The following is an 8,977-nucleotide window of genomic DNA, read 5'->3' as shown; positions in this document are numbered from 1 at the left end:
GTCTTAATAATACCAATCTGCTTGAAGTAGTCAGCCACAGACTCAATGGTGACATTCTCGCCCAGGCCTTGTACAAAGATTGTGTTGTTGTCAGAATTATCCTGTTCAGAGTCATGTCGTGATCCTTGGTCCCGAGGGCCACCAAATTTATTGAAGCCACCACAGTCACTTCCGCCCATGCCGCCTCTGCCTCCACGACCACCTCCACGACCCCGGGGTTCATAGTCACCACTGCTGCGGTTATAACCACCGCTGCCGCCGCCACCACGGCCACGGCCACCTGGGTCCTGCTGGCCTCCATAGCCACCGCCGCCTTGGTCCTGACTGCCATAACCACCGCCGCCACCACCACCACTCATGGAGGACTGATCTTGGCCATACTTACCTCCACCTCCACCACCCCCACTGCTACTGTTGTACTGGTTCTGCTGTCCATAGCCCTATGGGGCATTATAGGAGCTTTGTTGCTGTCCATAGCTTTGCTGCTGTCCACCATAGCCAGACTGCTGGCCGTAGCCTCCACTCTGAGGCTGCCCATAGCTGCTGCTCTGAGAACTGCTTCCTTAGCTTCCTGAAGCGCTGCTAGGAGGTGGCTGCTGGCCATAACCAGGATAAGATGACTGCTGTCCATAAGACGACTGGGAACTCTGGCTGCTGCCATAGCCGCCACTTGAGCCATATCCCTGGGGAGCTGACTGGGTACCATAGCTGCTCTGGGTCTGTCCGTAAGAACCACCATAGCTGCTCTGGGTCTGTCCGTAAGAACCACCATAGCTGCTCTGGGTCTGTCCGTAAGAATCACCATAGCTGCTCTGGCCATAGCCAGAGGTGTCTGGCCGTAACCACCGTAACTCTGCTGTCCGTAGGGCTGGTTGCTCTGCTGGGAGTAGCCCTGCCCAGGCTGCGTAGGATAGGCTCCGTAGCTCTGGGTTGCTTGTTGGGAATAATCGTTTGAGGACATGTCGGCGCCCGCGCGCACAAGGCGACAAGCAACAGGAAGTAAGAACCACACAACACCAACGCCTCGAGGACTGACTCGAAATTAATAATAATTTAAAAAAAAAAAAGAAAGAAAGGAGAAACCTGAGAGCTTGCTGGTGGAGTAGATGGCACTTGTTAAAGAGCTAAGTTTGCTGACTTTGGGCTTAGGGTTACTGACAGAGTGGAGGTGCTTCTGGGCACACAAATGGCAAAGCTGAAAGAGTTTGGCTAAGCAGAGCAGAGGCCAATGCTGTGAGGCTGAGGGCTGGATAGAGGCTCACCTATAAGCACAACTCAGAAGAAGCCATCCTGATTGAAGAACTGTATCCTGTGTCATCACTGATAGTAAACTTTAACCTGTCACTTCACTACCGAACACCACAGTCATAAGTATTATCTGTGAGGCATACAATGAATTCTTGAACCCAGTAGAGCAGTTGTGAGTATTGCCAATGGGACAGTTGGTATTTAATTAGTAGAAGGAAGTTTGGAATGACTGGAGAGAGAGATATGTCTGATATAGGAGTTCACTTTGTGTTGTTGATGCTGTTGCAGACACTCTTGTGCTCTCTACACCCTTTTTTACAACCTTATGCAGTCTTTTATTAGAGAGGTTCTGTCTTCCAGAAAAGCCTACTTCTGATCTATACTTTGTAGCAAGAGCTTTCAGTTAAGCAGAGAAAAGCAAAATCTACCTGTTGATGGAAAGATTAAACAGTTATAGTTCATTTATGCTATATCTAGCAACACCCCAGGGTAATGCTAGAGAATCTCTAAGAACATGTAACATAATTTACAGGGATGTGATCAACAGTTAATCTGAGAGTAAGATAATGCCATGAACAACAAGGACACTGAGAATGTTCCGGAAGCTTTCAGTTGATCTCAGAGAGTCATATGACTGTCGCTAACTGAGATGAGGATTTAAACACTGAAACAGTGTCAATGTGTTAACAGTTATTGAGCCAGTCTTTGTACATGAACATAATATGCTTTCTCTCTTTTTTTAAAAAAAGTGTGTGTGGGGGGAGGGTACCATCAAATAGTATCTGACTGGTACAGGAGGAGTTTGTCGCTCCTTCTCAAGCAGATTTGAACTGCTTACCTCTGGGGTTGCAGTGCATCTTCTTGCCACTAGGCCACCAGAACATAGTACGCTTTTTTATACACATGAAAATGCAAAATGTCTAAAGTATAATCATAATAAATAATATCATTTTTGTTTTTTATTAGTCAAAAAAGGTTGAACGACTTTTGTTCTGAATTTTCCCACAGTATGGACTTTGATAACTGTCTGATTCAATTTAGTTTGTGGTGTTGTGTGGTTTGTTTTATTTTTAGCAGTCACCTCACATGCCTTCAAAAGATAGCTTGTAAAAAAGGAAGACAGAAGGATTAATGCCTTTGAACTTTGGTGTTGACAAAGAATATTGATTATACCACAGACTGCCAAAAACCAAACAATCAATCATAGAAGAAATAGAATCCAAATGTTCTTGAAAAGATGGCAAGGCTTCAACTCATTTACTTTATATAAACCATCAGGAAAGACAAATTGCTATAAAACATCTTGTTGGGTAAAGCAAAGGGGGGAATAAAAGAATGAAGGAAATCCTCAATGAAATGAATTGGGAAAAATGGTGGCAACAACGGGCTGACTATACCAATGATCATGAAGATGGAGTGAGACTAGGAAATGTTCCCTCTGTTACAGATAAGGCCGGCGTGAATTGGAGTTGACTGGACAGACACTACCAACTGCACATTCCTCCTTTTAGAAGATGAGGAACAGATCTTTGCATTTCTGCCAGCCCTCTGAAGGGGCAGTGAGTCTATGCTGACAGTGGTAGAATAATTTGAAAAAGAATAGCAAAAATGGTTGCACAATATAAAGAATGTAGTCATCACTATAAATTGAAATTGACTGGACACTACACAACAGATACAAAAAAAAAAGAATGTAGCAGTGTTACTAAACTGTACATCCAGAAACTGCTGAATTGAAATATGTTTTGCTATTTATTTTTTTCACAGCCCAGTAAGTGTGTGTGTATATATGTGTGCACGCCAATTTGAACAATAAAAATTAACAGGATTGTAACATAAGTATGAAATAAATATATAAATTAACCCATACTAGTTTAAATAAATCATTGAATAAGTAGATTGGGAAATATAAGGGGGGGAAAAGTCTCTGAGGTAGAAGGATTCAGAATAATTCATGAATACTTCACACTGAAACAGAGCATAACTTTCCACTTTTTAAGGGTAGTCTGCACATAGTGACTTGAGTCCACAAAGTATGATATGGAAAGGAGGCGGGGGAAATAACTTTACAGACAGAAACCTCACCAACATGACCTCAGTCAAGTGATCAAGAACAGTATCAACAATGGTGAGTCGTGTTGACAGTACATACCTTTGACACAATGTGATGAAAAGGTCAGTGGTCTTCCTCCTCCAAAACTCCAATCTCATCCTGAGAAAATCGTCAGATAGGTCTTCACTGAAGGACATTCTACAAATCATCTTACCAGCATTTCATGGGCCATCAAGGTTAATTAAAAAAAATAATAAGGAAAGACATATATTTAAAAAGTTTTAAGGGGGGGAAAACCCCACACTTCCAGCTATTCTAGCCCATTGAGTTCTATAGAAACTGGGCAGGGACAAAAGACAGCCAACCAGCCACTGGGAAACTCTGGGCCTCATTAAAGTGACAGAAGAAATCAAGAGACAAAATGTCATTAAATGCATAAAAAGTAGAACTTTGAGTGTTTTGGTGAACTTCTCAGATGTTTATAGAAGTTTGTGGAAATATCTGGAAAAGAAAAAGGAGAACTTGAAGACTTGAAAAAGCTCAGTTATAAAAGACAAATCAAGTTTAAGGACCCTAATGTACCCAAGAAAACATCCCTTGACTTTTTCTTATTGTCATTGATGTGCACCAATTGAGTTGAAACTGACCCATAGCTGACCCTCCAAGTGGGTTCCAAGTGGGTTTTCAGAGGCAGTGAACTGCACAGGAGGAGACTGCCCATCTTTCTCGCATGGAGCAGCTAGTGGATTCGAATAATGTACCTTTGCATTGTTGTTGCTGGTTGCATACCATCAAGTCAGAACTGACCCATAGCTGACCCTCCAGTGGGTTTTCAGAGGCAGTTAATCACAGGGGAGGAGATGATCCAACCTTCTCCTGCAGAGCAGCAGTTGGATTTGAACCGAGTGCCTTTTTTGCAGCACAGCTTCTTGCCATTAGGCCACCAGAGTGACTTTACATTGGCAGCGCCAATTCCCTACTATTAAGCCACCACAGCTCCTTTCTCTTTCTTTGATCCCACCAGTCACAGGAGATTATCCTGGTGTGTCCATTGACAATGCTGCAAAGAACTGTGAGAAGCACAAACAACTAGCACTATATACCACAAGCAGCCCGATGGTTTTGTCATGTGCCTATTCTTGGAAGTAGATCATTTTTCCTAATCTGTGTAAGTCTGGAAGCTCTGTTGGTCAGTACATCAGACACACGGGCTAAGAACTGACTGTTGGATCTCCTACCACTGAGCCACCAGTTACTGGGGATGGTATATTAAATATGAATAGGCAAGATTTCAATTGTTACGAGTTAGAATAGACTCAAAGGCTTCTAGCAGTAAATTCCTCATAGCCACTCCATTCAACGAGGAGAGTCAACTTCACTCTGGAGCCATGCCAATGACCTTACGACTTGATATGTGAGTTCTACAGCCCAGGCCTAAGAAGCCTGGAGTGTCCACCTATATTCTTTAAAAAAAAAAAGAAAGAAAGAAATATTTATTTTGTACTGGTTTACTTAGAAAGTTTGTATGCATTGTTTTTCACACCAGATCTTTACCCTTTCCTTTACCCATCCCTCTCTCTATCAAATTGTGTGACCATATGATTAAGCACCCCAATCCTTACCCCTTGGCTTCCCTCCCCACCTTGTATCCTCATACTCATTCTATAATAATGGTCTTATACAGTATTTGTCCTTACGTGACTGAGTTAGTTCACTTAGCATAATGCTCTCCAGTCCCTCCCAAGTTAGGTAATGATTTACAATATCATTGCTCCTGCGTACTGCATAGTATTCCATTGTGTGAATGTACCATAATTTCTCAGTCCATTCAGTTTTGGTTGGACATTTGGGCTGTTTCCATGTTCTTGCAATGGTGAATAACGCTGCTATGAACATTGGTGTACAAGTCTCTGTTTATGCCTTAGTTCTCATTTTCTCAGGGTATATTCCAAGTAGTGGAATAGCTGGGTCATACGGAATTTCTATGTTCAGCTTTTTGAGGAAATGCCTCTTTTTAGAATCTATTCTACCTGTAGAAGGAGGTGCAGGTCATCCCGCTGGAGCTAAGAGATTACGTGAGAAAGATCCAAGGCCTTCCAACCTATTATCAGCACACCATAGATACAGGAGTGATGTTTTCATGGGCTTTCTACCCTGGTTGACATTCTAGGTGGAGAGAGCTACTTTAAAGCAAAATTATAAAGTCAGACTAAGGAATATCTTTGATAAAACTTGTGACCCAAACTTTTCCTACTATAATTATTAAATTCCACGTTTAAATAATTAGACATTTAAACAGTAAATGAGCAAATGTATTAACACTTCCCTAGCATTATTTGTTTTCTGAGTCAATCTGCATTTCTTTGATTCTTATAGAACAATCAAGCCTTTTTTTAAAAAAAATATTATTTTGTGTGTGTGTATACCATCAAATCAGATCTGAGTGGTACAGGAGGAGATTGTCCCTCCTTCTCTGGCAGAGCATCCGGTGGATTTGAACCATACGCCTCTGGGATTACAGTGCAGCTTCTTGCCAGTAGGCCACCAGAGCTCACTCAATCAAGCTTTTTTAAATTTTCTTTTCAGAAGTACTTTTGGTAAAATTTAACTTTTCTTAAAGATGAACAATTTTTTTTCTTTCTGAAAATTCTCCTTTGTCTTACTTTAAATCTGTTGGATAAATTATTACTCTGTTTAAATCAGAATAGAACCTCCATTGCTACACAAGAGATTTTTATAACCACATTATTTTACGTTCTAATCAGATGGAAGTCATAAAGGCCTGCTCAAAGAATCAACTCAAATGCTCAAGTAAACTAAAGATTATCAGATTTCGATTTCTAGCATGCTACGAGGCTAACCAATAGATTTCTGCATATATTGTATTTCAATTCAATGTGGTTTATTATTCTTTTTGATACTCAGAGAGTCCCATCTTTGACCAGTGAAGGCCTTTCAAACAGGATTCTGAAACCTCTTGATGTGACTCCGGTAATGTTGGCTCAATTTCCATCTGCTACATAAGGATGTTCAGGCTCTTCCCATCATTTTCCTGCCACAGACCTGAATTTAGGATTGCCAGATGAAATACTGTAAAAGACATACACCAAAAAACTACGCATTGCTTATCTGAAATTCAGATTTAACTGGGTGAAGGAAGCCGAATATCAAATTTACTAATAGTAGACCAAATGCTATATCAGGAAATGAGGGATGCTTAATACAAGCTGAAGGGCACCTTGTGGCACTAAGGTGTTCCCTAAGAGTCAACATTGTTCTTAGTTTGTGTCAACTGAATCCCTCCCTCCTGAGATTAGCATAAAGAGGAACTTGGCCTTATCTGTAAAAGACTTCACCATTATCCTTTGTTTTTGTTTTGTACTTCCTTATGATTTTACTTTGTCTACCTTCCTTATGATTCTAAATAAATACTCAGAGAAGCATGGCTTGAGGCCTTCAGTCATGGGAACTGTTGGCCCCCTGTTTTTCACACTCTCTGTTCTATATCATTCCTGGTAGTCTGTCTCATTATTAATAATTATAAAAATACTTTCCCCTTGGTCCGCAACAACTGGGAGTTCAATATTTTTTTTACCTTTTATTGTTTTTTTACCTTTTATTGAGTGACAGTTTGCAAATTTGTTTTCCATTCAACAATTTATACACATTGCTATTTGTGACACATACTGCAATCTCTACAATGTAACACTTTCTCTGTGCTTGCCAGTTTTCTTCCATCCTCTTTCTTTATCCCTTCCTGCCTTCAGAACTTTGTCATTGTTGTTTTGTTGTTGTGTACCATCAAGTAAGAATTGACCCCCACCTGATCCTCTGGTGGGTTTTCCAAGGCAGTAAATTGCACCAGAAGAGACTGCCCATCCTTCTCCCACAGACCAGATGGTGGATTGAAGTCTTTGGGATTGCAGTGCAGTTTCTTACCAATAGCCCAACACTGAATTTTATCCCTACCCAAATGCTACCTTTTTATATAGCTGTTTATTCTACAAAGTGTGTACTTCTTTGGTATATGACCACCTTATAGATTTGTCTACTTCTAAGCAGGTCTATCCTGGAGAGGGTGAAACCGGGTTGCTCCTTGGAAGCAAGGATTTTGGAGCTCTATGTGACATACTTTGTGTATGCTGCAAGGAGCTCTTGGAGAGAGACATCATGCTTGGAAAGGTGGAAGGATAGTGCAGGAGAGGAAGACCCTGCGTGAGATGGATTGCCTCAGTGACTGGGGTGATAGGGGTAGGTTTGTCAGAGACATTTTAATTGACTCAGGATAGAGCAGGGTTCAAAGCTGTTGTACATAAGGTAGCCATGAGTTGTAGTTGATCCAATGGCATATAAAAACAACAACAACAGGCTAAAATTTGAGTCATGGGGGTGAATTCAGTTCTAGGGTGTCTAAGGTAACTATGGTGACTTAATAGGAAGAAATTGAGCTCCCTGCCATCACAAAAACACAAGATTCAAATCTATCAGGTGCTTTGAGGGAGAAAGATGGGCAATCTTCTTTCATGCAATTTACTGACGCAAAAAACCCACTGAAGGGTCAACTATGAGTCAGATCCAACCCAAGGGTACTGAACAAGGGCCATAATTTTGGTACTTGAGATCCATATTTTTACCTCTTCAAAAAAAGTAATCAATAAAATGTGGAAATTCTTAAGTAATATCATTAATATCACATGCAAGTAAAATCTTGCTGAAGATTACTCAAATGTGGCTGGTGTAGTGCATTGACAGCGAACATCTAGTCTTAGTGGTTGAGAGTTTAGGATTTTTACTTGCTAAAGTTGGCAACTTGACCTTGAATTAGCCATGTTTCCAAAGAGTTCTGGCCTTCTAGTAGTAGGAAGGGATATTTAGAAACCATAGTTTGAGTACCTGGGACACTTCTTGCTGCCGGATGATATGTTGTTGTTTGGTGCCGTTGAGTCGTAGACGACTCATAGCGACCCTATGAATGAATGGCCTGAGCACTGTTCGTACATAGAGTTTCCGGTTTCCGGAGGCAAGCCATTTCGGAAGTGGATGCGCTCTTACTTCCAGGCTTGATTTAGTCAGGAAGCTCCAGCCAACACTGTCCACCATGGGTGCCCATTACCACCATTGGCACATCACTGTCACAGGCTTCAGCATCACAGCAACAACGAGTTACCTCTGTACAGCAATGCACAGACCAGTGCTATATCACCTAGAAGAATGTTTGACAGGAAAACAATTTGACCCTGGCCAAGGGCCACAGATGAAAATAATATATAAACCAGAATATTTAATAGAAACAGACAACCAGGGAGCTCTGGTGGCCTAGTAGCAAGAAGCTGCACTGCAATCCCAGAGGTATGCAGTTCAAATCCAACAGATGCTTTGCTGGAGAAAGAGGAGAAATCTCCTCCTGTACCTGTCAGATCCGATTTGAAGGTACACACACACAAAAAATAATGATAACATCAGGGTTGGGTAAGACTGAGAAAAACTGGATAAATTATGTATACTGTATTGAAACAGATGAGGGAGAGAACAGTTTAAAAATGACATATGATATGCTATTATGGTTATCACAAGAGTCCAGAATCACTCGGGGCGGGGTGTGTGTGTGTGTGTGTGTGTGTGTGTGTGTGTGCACAGGGGTGGGGCGGATTGTATACCAATGAAGTTTTGCTTTCA

At 41.4% G+C, this 8,977-nt stretch overlaps 1 pseudogene; it reads right to left on the bottom strand.

Annotated features, from left to right (window-relative positions):
- Nucleotides 1-8: 8 nt before the first annotated feature.
- LOC102863882 lies at nt 9-961 on the bottom strand (annotated as a pseudogene).
- Between the last annotated feature and the right edge of the window lie 8,016 nt (nt 962-8,977).

Source organism: Elephantulus edwardii, unplaced genomic scaffold, assembly GCF_000299155.1.
Source record: "Elephantulus edwardii isolate Elephantulus edwardi_28Jun2011 unplaced genomic scaffold, EleEdw1.0 scaffold00045, whole genome shotgun sequence".
NCBI classification, from domain to species: Eukaryota; Metazoa; Chordata; class Mammalia; order Macroscelidea; family Macroscelididae; genus Elephantulus; species Elephantulus edwardii.
This window is presented reverse-complemented; position numbering and strand designations above follow the sequence as displayed.